The 12,979-nt window shown below is 44.0% G+C and overlaps 1 protein-coding gene across 2 annotated transcripts in view; it reads right to left on the bottom strand.

Annotated features, from left to right (window-relative positions):
- The window catches only part of TAPT1 (transmembrane anterior posterior transformation 1), a 42,862-nt gene extending 40,584 nt beyond the window's left edge, over positions 1-2,278 (bottom strand). For both annotated transcript variants that reach the window (XM_025051780.1, XM_015594997.2), the window contains exon 1: positions 2,127-2,278. The gene's annotated coding sequence lies outside the window, so the exon portion shown is untranslated. The remainder of the gene's footprint in view (positions 1-2,126) is intronic.
- Between the last annotated feature and the right edge of the window lie 10,701 nt (positions 2,279-12,979).

Raw genomic sequence — 12,979 nt, 5'->3', positions numbered from 1 at the left:
GGAAACAGGGTCGGAAACATCTCACGACAGCACAGGGAAAGCGTCACGTCAACCTTTCGGACAGAATTCATTTTGCAATTGAAACCAAATGAAACCAAAGTTTCATGAAGAAACTATTACCTTTAGTACAGGCAAAGCACTCTAATATTTTCTCTATTCTTTTCTTTAAAAAAAAATCTTAATTGATTGCAACTTACCATATGGGTTATCCATCAGCGGTCCTAAAATGGATCAGTTTGAAAAACACTGATTTACACTTACGTCTTATCAAGACCTGTGGGCAGTTTCCCCAGAAGACAACTTAACGCTCACCATAACAAACATGAAATGCTTTTAAGTTTCTCTGAGATATCTACTCAGAAACTTGCTTGATATTTCAATGTTGCTAATAAAGAACAGAGAAGGACATGTGTATTGAATGTGCCTCTGGTGAGGTGACAGAATTAGGAGAGGATGTTGCTACTGCTCATTATTTCTGTCACAGAAGGTAATAAAAAGGCCAGACAGACAGATAGACACCCCTGCTTTGAAGCAGGCCCCTGGGTGTGGCCACGGTTTGGCTGTGGGTTAAAAACGAATCCCTGTGTTCTCCCCAGAGAAAAACGGGAGTCCCAAACTGCTCAGATGGAGGGAAAAAATCCCTCTGTACAGACCAGGTGGGTAAAAACGGACTGGGCTGGCACTGTCCTGTGCGAGCCAGGCCACAGCAGACTGTCCCTCCAACTGCCTCTGCAGTGTGTCCTCACACATCCATCTCATGGCTCATCACGGAAGAAAAGGTAAGCTCTGAAAAGCATATTAAAAGTAGATTAAGGAAGACACGAGAATGACTTTTCTTGCGAGAAGAAACGTTACCCCCCGCCCCAATAAAATCTTAAATCGACTCCAATATACGAAGTAAAGGTGCTGCTATACGGGGGGTGGAGGGCTGCAGAGAGCACCCCCCACACTCTTCCACCTACTTTCTCAGCTACCAGTCCCTGGGTTCCTCCTTGGAACCCCAGAGCTCCCTGGAGAAGCAACAGTCCAATAAGACAATAAGAACCAAGCGATTCAGCGATCGCAACCAGAGGCAGCACGTGGTCACACTGTCCTACCTGCTCTCTCCCAGAATCCCCGCCTGCTCCCCAACTCTCTACATCTCACCCCGACACAGAACCTCCTACTTCAGCACGCGACACGCCACCGAGAACCGACGTAAAGCCACATTTCTCAAGTTGTCACACTACATCTGACGCTCCTCCTGCTACCGAACTGACGGATTTTCAGAAAGAAAAGGACACGAGACGTGGGTGCTCACGTCCCACGTGTCTTGCATGCCGCTTAAAATCCACTGATTAAGCGAGCCAGCCAAAGTCTTCTGACAGCCACTCCAACAGAAGGTATGACTGAGGAAGCGATCGAAATAAGTTTCATGTTACTATAGAAGCATGAAAACATGTTTGAATATAGCTAAAGCCGAAATTATTTCATAATTCTTTCCTTCTAGCAAGAAATTTTGGAGCTGCCAACTGTAGTCACCAACTCTAGCCATGCAGAAGGAAAAAGGCGGCCTCCTGTCATACCCGACTGGTCTTGACAGACACGAGAGTCAAGGGAGACCGTGTGTAGAGATTTTAGGGCTGTAACAACTATGCTTGTCTTACGACGTGACGCTTTCTGTGAGGAAAGTGAAATGGACCATCTTTTTCTTAGAAGAGACTGTTATTTTAAGTATGAGGGCTTTCTGAGAAACTAAGACTTTAAAAAGGCTGAAATTAAATAATTTATCACGCCGAGTGGAAAAAAGAACTGCTTTTAGTAAAACAAAACTGAAGAAAACTACAGGAGTAGATAGAGTGACTCCCTGGAAAAAGTTTTCTGGATGGGACACAAACTGAAATATGGTAAGTTTACCAAGAAGCAAAGTTAAGAATCATCGGATCTTACACTAAAAATATACTCTTTAAATTCTCTTCCTGTATAGGAATTCCTGTTTCTCTAATATATTTAATTACTTATGATCACATTATTTCCAATATTTTAAAAGCTCAACTCACGCTGTTCACAAATTTTTTTTTTTTGGATATAATTAACACGTTGACATAACTTTCAAAATGATGTCTGGTAAAAGAAAAAAAAAGTACCTTTTCCAATTCTCTTGGTATTCGCAAACAAGTGTATACTCTCTCTCTTCTTTCTGTATACTTGGCCTCGTTATGTTCGAGGAAGTAACCTCTCGTTAGTTCAGCACTGAGGAACCTCAACAATGAAAGTTCTACAGGAAAAGAAAATGACACAAAACAAAAAGAACAGTATTTATCAAAGAACTTACATACTAGCCGGGGCCACAGGTAATACATATATAAAACACAGTAAAACAAAGTAATCTATAATTATGTGCCCAGAACTGAACAACTACACACAAATCATCAGCAGAGACTGTTGGGAAAATGGCTGCTCTGTGTGGTATAAACTGAAAATTCCACAGGAATATAGAAAGGACACTTACTGTGAGCCAGAATAGTCAGAAAAGTGTTTTGTGAGAGCCTAGTCCTGAGTCTTATGGGCGATACAGGACCATGAAGGCAGGTAAAAAGAGTACACGGCAAGGATATATAAAATGGACGTGTGTGTGTGTGTGTTTGTTTTTGTTCTGTTTTTGTTTTTGTTTTAAAGGAAGCCAAGTCACTTAACAGGCAATGCTTCAGTCCAAGACCACGCGGGTGAAGTACGTGAAGGCCGTGCACCTTCTTCAGCCTTGCAGCATCTCTGCAGAAGCGGCTACACGATGCCGGTTCCCTGGGTGAAGGCCTACCGACATGCTGCTGCTCAGAGCATGGGGCAGGGAAGAAATGCCCTTTGCCCTCGAGGCTCTTCCGGCTAGTCTAACCATCAAATAAACAGGAGAGATTTGCAAGAGAAAATGACCAAATTCCATTACATACATATGTTCGGGAACCCTGCACACATGAGTCAGAGACGCCACACAGGAGAGGTTCAGAAGCAGAAAGAGAAAATGAGGTGCATACATGACATTCTGAGCTAGGGATGAGGTGAGGCACCCTGGGGCTTCCAGAGGTAACTACAGAAAAGCACATGCTCAGTAATTATTAGCTTAATGATTAGTTTGCCCTGCCATGTAAATAGGTAAAGAAGTTAATTCTGTTGATAACTCTTATCATGGGCCAGGACTCTAATTTTAAATCTTCTAGATAGCTGGGGTGGCGGTTGTGGCGGGAGTGGGGGCGGGGCAGAAGTTTCTCTTGAGCCCACAGGGTCATGGTTGCCTCTAGCTCAAAGTAATCCACATCTGAACCCCTATGACAGAAGGTCACACGAAGCAGAACCTCGACCAGATCGGAAAGAACCCCCTTTCCTGGGATATTTCCATTTGCCCACCCGTTTCTTCTGTTCCTCCACAGCAAACCCAGCCAGAGTCGTCTCATCTCAGGTGAGGAAAGTAAGGCCAAAGGAGGCTGGGGACTTCCCACGTGGCTGTCACTGGCCAACTTGAGATGAGAAGCTAAGCTGGTAATAAAGCCCGATTCTAGCTATTTGCAACCTGTCATATTCCCTCGGAGGCCATCACCTCAATGACCTCTCAGTACCCCTGACTTCACATACACCTTTCCTATTCTTACTCCCCGGGAGGCCGAACTCAAGGAAACCAAGTTTTCAAACTGTCCTCTTTGCTCCGAGCTGGCCTTCTGGTCCTTTTACCAAATGCAGTATTGGTGTTCTCTCCAGAACATGACAAAGAAGGAAGGTGACTTCTTTCCCATGTACCTACTTCAGGAGTTACGTCTACGTGAGTGCTGAAGTCTGCATGCACGGGGCAAAGAGCACACAGCTGAAAACGCCCCTGAAAAGCCCTCAGGAAGACTCTCTCCATGGCCCTGACCAGCTTACTGCCCCCGGCACTGGAATGGATCTTTGAGCATAAAGTCAAGGAGCTTGCTTATGTTTAGAAGTTACTTTATACCAGCACGCATGCACACGCGCGCGCGCACACACTTCTTTAAATACTAGATTCATAATCTGTTTGGAGAATTAGCGATACCATGAGCGCAGGCGCCGCGAGCATCAAACTTTCAGCGTATTTACAGATGAAGTCATGAGCACAAGGTGTGAACTCTCTTGTACATATTAACAGATGTTCCCATGAACAGGGCTCGGTGTTACAAAATCCATGCAGAGTAAAACTTTTAGTTAGGAACTTTCTAAGATGCTGTAGGCTGGCTAGAACCAGAACTGGATCTGCTGTTCGAAAGGAAGAAAAAGAAAGTCTTTTGAACTGCAAACGAGAACAGGCAAAAGCAGTTAAAGAGCAAAACTTACATTCACAGTCCATTCAGTGATATTTCCAATTAGAAAAGGATGTTCTGCTCAGTGGATATCTATACATACCAATCCCTTCACATAAAAACGGAGAAGCAACAGGACATTCAGAAAGCAGAGGAGGCTGCACCTAACACGCATTTTCACTGATGCCAGAGAGCTCTGAGTCTGAGTCCCAAAGGTCAGTCCCCCAGAATCCCTGCGCAGCATCTGTCCCCGCGACTCCCCATTCCCCGTGGCACCCCTTCACCTGACACTCTTCTCTCCAATGCTGATTTCTCTGTCCTCAGTCCCCAGACAGCTCCTCTTCCTCCACCTGACCGTGAAGCATCTGCTGGTTCGGTGCTCTGCACACTACGTCCTGACAGGCACGAGCTCCAGCGAATGCGGCCACCTTTAAGGCTGCTGTCCTCTGGTGTGTCCTCAGTTACTCTCTTTTTCTTTTTTCTATACATATTCTCCCTGGACAGTCAAAGGTTTTAACCATCGTTGAAGTTCTAAAGTCACCATATCTTTAGCTCTGACTCCTGAGGCTGGACCCACGTTGTCAACTGCCTCCTGGGCAACTCCACCTGGAAATCTCAGACACCTTTAACCTGCAAAACCGAACTCGGTATCCTCCCCACTACCCCTCTGTGCTCCCTGCGGCCCTGACTCCAGCTCACGGCGTCAGCAGACAGCTCTGTGCCAGCAGCTCAGGGCCGAGTCTGATGGCCTCTCTTCCCTCTCATGGCGCCCTCCGATTCCCTCTCCCTTCTGTCCCTTCTGCGCCGCGCCCTCGTGGGGTCTGCACCCTCTCCCTCGTGGCCTCTCTTCCCTCTCATGGCGCCCTCCGATTCCTGCTCCCTTCTGCGCCGCGCCCTCGTGTGGTCTGCACCCTCTCCCTCCGGGCTGCTGCAGGAGCTGCCTGACTGGCACCCTTCTTCCAACCTTCCCTCCCTTCGGTCCTGGCCGGGCCCGACAGCGGTCAGCATGCTCGCACACCAGCGAGGGCCACCCTGCAGCAGCTTGTCCTCGCGGTGAGGACCGACACCTCAGCAGTGATGACACCAGATCCCTTACGACTTGGCCCCGGGCTGTCTTTTCAGTCCTGCCTCCCGCCCGCCACCTCTGATCTCCAGGTCACAAATCTCCCCTTACACAAGTTCTCATTTCTTGCAAACATGTCCGTCGGTTCACACTGTTCACTGGCCCGAGAATTCCCTTCCAGTTTCCCACAGGTGGACACGTGCAGGCGTGACCTGGCCTGTGACGACGTCCCCAAGTGTCCCAGGTACACGTGGCCTCCCCCACTCAGCCCCTGCAACATCACCCTTGCCTTGCTTCCCTGTGCCCTATTACACTCATTTTTTCGTCTGTTTTTTTTTTCCCTTTATTTTTTCATCCTGGGGGTTACAGTACATAACAGGCGTTCTACAAATGCTTGCTAAAATAATACATTGATCAGAGAAGAGGAAGGAAAAGCACAGAGAGGAATGTGGCAGAGAGAGAACAAAAACAATCAGAAGAGAGTGCCAGATTCTGAAGAGAGCCCGTGACTGAGACAGAACTGTTCTGGGACTGGGGGAGTCAGCGGGGAAGGGGTGACAAGCTCCCAGTGCCTCACTGGACACAGCGGCCACTGAAGATAAAGGGCCTCTACTCTGTGTGTGCGCCTAAGTGACCCAATAGGCACCTGAACCTCCGCCCCTAAGAGGGAGGGGTGCATGATGCAGTCACAGCCAGGGAGTGTCCTGGGGTGGGGAGGGGAGGCCCACACTGCCCACAGTGAACACAGGGAGGGAGGGTGGGCAGCCCGCTTATACGTCAGCTGTATTAATGCGATACAGAAACCGGTTATCGTACAATTTTAAATCTAAAAAAAACCAAATTAAATCTAAAGGCTGAGATAGCTATACTCTTGTTTATTCAGAAATTATTCTCCACAATGGTGTTCTCCCTGATGACTGCAGATGACCAAGCTTTTATCATAGTAGAGTTTTGTTATGATCCACAAGCAAAGCACGGGATCAGCAAGCAGAAAGGGTCCTGGCACCAGCTCCATCCCACATTAGCCCTGTGACGTGCTCGAGTAATAGATACCAATTTCACAGAAGAGAAAACTGAGGCTGAGAGCAGTTTTATAGCAGCTGCTACCTGCTTGCCTTTCACACAGGAAGGCTGAAGGACTGAGAGACTGAAAGCATGTGAAAACCGCAAAGCATGACACGATGCCCCCAGCGACTGACTATGAATTTCACAAGATCTGTAGTATTAACCGAGGCTAGCTGGTGGTTACCTAATGTTTATTGTTGTTACTTCTGTAATCCTGTTTCCATGGATGAAAAGTAGTATGACAAATAAGTACATTTCACAAACTATATGACCTATTTTTCTGTAAAAATGTTTTATAATATAAACCTACAAAAGTGTGTCAACTTATTATAAATAAAAGTGTTGTGTCAGGATCCCACCTCTAGAAATGCAAGAATTTTAGTTATAAATACCAATTTACATTCCACAGTGGAAAATTATAAAGTAAGCACTTAAAAATCAAGTGATAAAAACATTTTTTGAGTGCATAGCTCTAATAACTAAGACACAGGCTCTATTGTTATGCTCATTTTGTAGATTAATAAGACACCGAGGCACAGACAGGTTAAGGAGGCCTCCAAGGTCACACAGGAAGCAGGGGGAAGAACCAGAATTCAAAATGAAGCAGTCTATTCCTAAGGTGTGTGCTTTCTAGCACTAGATTATTTTGACTATCGTTGTCTCAAGCACTTTTGCAAACAGGCTACTGTGCTCTTTCTGGAAACCTGGGACCCCCTCCATTCGCCCCTTTCTTTGTGCTCTCGTGGCACCCGGGGTTTACTTCCGTAAGTTACAGTGCTAACTAGTGGGGTCCCCTACCAGTCCCTGAGCTTTTTGAAAGCAGGTACCATGTATTCGAATCTTCCCAATGTCCAGCTCCCGGTGAGTTCTGAATCTAAGGGTAGTATCTGCATACGATTAACACCATGCTAATGGGCTAGGGAATGTTTTATCAGATACATGAAAGCAATACTAACAAAAGAACCAAGCTTCAGGATGTGAAATAATTCAAAAGCCTTCCCTTCCTTCTTCCTCCCGCCCTCCTGCAGAACTGGCCCTGTTTAAGAGATCGGGACCCTGCCCACTTAATGGCAAGAGACAGTTTACAAAAGTCTTGCCCGTGTCATAAAATTCTCACAATCCTGAGAGCTAAAGAAAGCAAATAATGGTGTTTCCATTTTGTAAATGAAGAAACCAAGGCTCACAGAGGTTAAGAGACTGGTCCAAAGTCACTGGAAAGTTACAGGGCAACTTGGGAATAGAACCTAGATCTTTGAACTCCGAGTCCAGCGTGCTCTCCCCACCCTGTGCCATTAATCGTCACCCATCATCTGACAGCCTTATGAGAGAAGATGACTGAGCACTACTCTGGCCTCCACCAGTCAGAAAGAGCCCTGTGACTCACGCTGGAGAAGGGGCGTGTGCGGCCTGCGGCCTGAGCTGTCAAGCCAGCCCGCCTGCTGCTTGGCGGGGGCCACCCTCAGCTCTCCTCTGCCGTGGATGTATTTTGTTGGACTCTCCTTAAACTTCTGGTCCAAAGTGTAGCTCTGTTTCAGTGTGTTTGTTTGTTTTTGTTTTTTAAATATTGTTTGCTACATTCTACAGACTCACCTGAACTTACTTGTCCTGTGATATTGGGTATCGCTGCCTAATTATTTGGGAAGGCCATTGTCCTTTACCTGTGGGTACCACTCTTCCAGAATTCTGCTAGTTAAGTGAACCTTAACTTTCCCGCTGAGGCCGTATTTCATTCCTTCTGAGCGAATGAGTCACTCTCATTTGTTATGCTAAACATCTGTCTTTATATTTTAAGAGCAAATTCTTTTCCAAAATAAAATAAAACAAATGTTTATTTTCTAAACACTGACTTAACGTTTTAGATGTCAATCAATTTTAGTTCATTTATTCAATTCTCGCCAAAAAGAAATATTCGGTAAGTCTTTTAAAAATAAGTCTTTTACCATTTATTTATAATATCAACAAGTGCTTCTAAGTTAGAACTTAGTTTTGCTAATTGTTAGTACTTAACATAGAGAAGATAACACATAATCATAAATCCAAATCAACTCCTCCAGAGTATTTTTAATCAATATTCATTTCTTACCACAGAAATCCTCTGTGATCCTGCATCTTAAGCTGAGAAAAAGTATAGTATAAATTGTTTTTTCTCACCCCTAAAAGAAGAAATATTATGTTTACCTACTGAGATAGTTTGTTTTAGAAATAAGCCAGGATAAAAAAAAAAAAGTATTAATTCAAAGTAATGAGTAATCACAAATATATTTATATGTTCAGTAGTATGTCTAAATATATCTTTCTTAAAATAGCACTGACCATTAAAAAATTGGAACGTAACATGGGTTAACTATCAGGAAAGTATTATGAAAAATGCAAATCTCCACAGAATTCAAAATGTAAAACTACTTTAATAAACTTTGCTAAGATTATGCCAAAATATTAAATGTAAATTTATTATACCATAAACTACCCGTGTAGAAGGCCAACCAGGGATCAATACAACAGCAATCCTGCCTTGTGAAGTAAAATGTAGTAAAGGTACCATTCAAGTTTTTAAGACCCTCAAACTGTTTATAAATAATCTCATTTAGGGAAGTAAAAAATAGCTAGAATATTCATAAACTGGTAATATAAGTATTCTGAAAGTCGGTGCTATCCGGTCTTTCCCAAGACCTCTTCTATGCAAGCACCCCCAAACCAGGCTGTCAATGAGCTGCTACGGCTGAAGTCTGGAGGGGACACAGAACTGAAGTTAAACATTTTAAAAAGTCAAGATATTGAGCTGGTCAAAGACCAAAATGAGTAACTTTTCAATCCTTGTTTAGCTTACAAGGACTAGTTAGGTAAAGCAAGTGAGAATTTTAAAAGGAGAGCAACAGTTTGTCAGGAGGTAATTTCACTTTTTCTGTATCAGGGCTGTGGTCACTCCAAGTAATTTCCCCGCCAGCTTTACAGTTACTCTTCTTTTCCTCTGTAAATGAGAAATTAATTATTGACTCCAGAGCATCACTTCAGAACTACAGCCTCTAATCCTCCATTAGGATAAGTCTGGGGCCACAGGGATAGCTTTGTAAGATATTCCATGGAGGATGAGGACTGGTTCAATAAAAACATTTTAATACAAATGTTATTTGTAAGAAGAACTTAAGTTTTCATTTACACAAAATATAGGACATAGAAAAGTTAAAACTGCCCTATTCGAAATCTTTTGTGGGAATTGCTAAAAAGGAGATCGGTCGGTTTTTCTGGGGTTTGGTCTTTCATCCCGCCTCTGCTCACTCTCATGGAGGTGGAGCAAGAGGTCTGAGATAGGTAAAATCAGAGAAGAGAAGCAAACAAGACGGATAACGAGCTTAAGCTGTAGAAGGGAAAAGTCGCCACTTAAAAAGCATAAAAAGGGTCCCACGTACTGTTACAGTCAGAAACAACACTGTCCACTCATAACTCACTCAGGCTGTTTTACAAGCAGACTCCGACACCTGCATTATGTAGGCATTGTTTCGTCCTCACCAGTAGGTGTTATACTTTATACCAAGTCTTCTACTGTTAAGTCTCCATGGTCACTCAGACAACTTAGATATTTCAGATACTGTTTAGTGGCAGAGTTATGAAACCGAGCCAGATGGATTAGGCAAGCCATAGTATACGACGCAATTCAAGAACTGAACTGAGCCAAGAACAGATTGCCTAATTCTTAGTCCAAGGTTGACTTGCTAGACCTAGATTCCTACCTAAATGGGAATATGGCTATACAAAAACTCTCCTACTTAGAACTTTTACAGTGAGTCAGCTGGGGAACCGGCACAAAAATGTGGTAAGATGTACTTATTATCTAGTCTTATATCAAAAAGGACAACAGAAGTTGGTAGCATTTTTAAGAATGGGGAAAAAAGATGACAGACGAGATGACTCTGCAGTTCCTGATGACCACTATACCCAGAGTCCAAGACCAGTGACCACATAAGGCAACAGTGGGACACACAGTGACAATTCTGAGAGAATGAAAACAGGAAAGACGAGTGGGATCTCCACTTCTAACAGTTAAAGTATTAGTACTAGCACCCGAGAAAAGCTTCGGCCCACTGCTAGGCAATATAGAAGTCAAAAAGGAAGTTCAGAGAACCAAGTGATTTAGAAGAGCTTGAAAAGAGAAACAGAAAGCAAGCTTAGGCTTGATGCAGATACATGTGTATGGTATATATATATAGTTGTATATGCGGAAACTAACACTCGCATATATTTTCTAAACATATAAATGAACAAGAACAGATATAAACAAAAACATGAATCTCAAACACTGAATTATTTCACTCTGATGAGGATGGTTTGGATAAGCATATGAACTGTATATTAATTTCTTGAATCGTGGGCTTTTAGGACAGACCAACGATGTCTTATTTATGAGTCTGAAATTCCTTGGGAGAAATGATATAGGGGAGTTTGGAACTAACTGAAGGTTAGGTCACCAAGACACTAAAGGAAAGACAAAGGCTGCCCCTATTTGAGAAGTGGGACTAGAGAATCAGAGGCAGCAGCAGAATATAAACTATAGAGGATAATAACATCTCCAGTGCAAGCACCTGGGCTTGGAAGACAGTTGATCAGGGAGAAATGCTTCTCACATGACATTAGGTGGTGCCACTCGAAGGCCCTCGGAGTTCCACAGGCCAGCCCCTAGAACACAGTTTTCCAAATTCTGGACAGGAGAGGAGGTTACAGAGCAGTGGAAGCAAGCAAGGCTGGACGGTCGTGATGAACACAGAAGACACTCAGCAGCCTGGGAGCTTGAGGACAGATGAAAGAATTCTTATCTCCAGGGAGGTTACCTCTGACCAAGGTGGCATCGGAGTTAGAGGGCAGGCACCAGCAGTGGCAAGAGCTGTGTGTGACAAGCAGAGCAGAGAGAGACACCCGCGGGGGAAGAATTAAAGGGCCCACATGGAGGCCTAGATGGAACAACACTGGCTGGTGACTCCAGCTGAAATATTCCTGGGACTCTCACCTAAGTCCTGATCCCCAAGAGGTGCCACTGTCATCTCTCCTCACACGTAATTGATAGAGCTGGAGAAACAAAGAGGACTACCCCAACAACTAAAGCTGACATAATCGACTTTTTGTGACTACAGGTTAAAAGCCCAGCTTCAAACATGTTAAGTCCGCTCAGTAACACAGGTTGATGAAGAATGCGTGTGTGGGATGACGAAGTCTACGGATGTCCACGTACGGGGTACCTAGACCAACCTGGGAAGGGCCAGGGAAAGGCTTAGGGGTTACCCCGAGAGCCAAAATCTGTGCTCATTAAAAGGCTCCTGACAACTTCATTTCTTGTGCATGCAAAAACAGAACAAAACAAAAATGGCTTTTACAATGTTGGCTTTCCTGAAACTCTGAAATATTTTAAAGAAGTTAGAGTGACACCTGGCTACATCTGTTTCTTTCTGCCCCAGAGTGCTTTTAATATTCAAGTCTGAGTAAGTAAACAGACATCTGAGAGATTTAATACTTTCCCTTACTTTGATCCTGCCAATTCAGAAAGTAAACACTTTTGCAAGCAAGTGTTTAACTGACAACTAAACCAAATAGAGTTGAGAATTTTTAAGTGGTTAACTGAAAAAGACCCAACAAGGCACAGTCTGTACTTAATTCTTCCAACATAAAGACTTCTTCAAAATCTAACCTATGTCTAGTTCTGCAAATTAGTGAATCAATCAGGATCTCACCTGATCAGCCTTAGGGCATTTAAGCACCTCTACATTTTCAATACCCCGGTAAAAATCAATGATGCAGTAAGCCTTATGACTTAAATACTTGCATGAACTGCAGAAAATAATGGATAATATGGCCCCGATTGTGCACCAGAAGCAATTTGGGGAGAGGGGGGGAATTTAATAAGGTTATGGTTTGGTTGCTTTTGAAAACTTAGAATTATGTAAGAATTTAAATGTTGTAATCCTATATTCAGTGAAACATATACTCAAAAAACTCTCTTTTTCTTTTAAGCCTAATATATAACTGCAATATGAATACAAAGGTAAGTTTTAAAAAATGCTTTAAAAACAAGAATAAAATCCTATAGAAGAAAGAAATGACAATATGCATCTTTTCTTCTGCAGACATTTTTTTCTTTTTTAAGTGGCAGAAGCTCCAGCATAGGAAAAGTTCCCAGGTAACATTTTGAAGAGTGCTAAATATTTCTTGTTCTGGGCAGAAGTACTGAACTTCACGGTCATTACCACATTGGTAGCTGCAGCTGTGGAAAACACCGTGCAGGGCAAGTTAACAGGTTTCTACGGCTCAAGTTCGCTTAAAATACAGAACAAGTCCCCTTGGCATGGAGATAATTAGCCTTGAGCTTGTCAGTTTTGAGCTCCCTGAGACGTGGGAGATGCTCGCCAACCTTACCGGGCCGGGAGGATGCTCCAGGGGTCTTATCAAAGGACCTTTCGAAAGCAGCGAAGTGACCTGGGACCGAACTTCCCGGGCCGCAGCCCTCGCCCTCGGGCACGCCCGACCGGCGTCTGCCGCCGGGGTCCCGGTGCCCGCGGGGACCCAGCCCGAGGAGCTGGCA

The sequence above is a fragment of the Pteropus alecto genome, unplaced genomic scaffold (assembly GCF_000325575.1).
Source record: "Pteropus alecto unplaced genomic scaffold, ASM32557v1 scaffold5, whole genome shotgun sequence".
NCBI classification, from domain to species: Eukaryota; Metazoa; Chordata; class Mammalia; order Chiroptera; family Pteropodidae; genus Pteropus; species Pteropus alecto.
The sequence above is the reverse complement of the archived record's forward strand: the minus strand, read 5'-3'. Positions and strand labels throughout refer to the sequence as shown.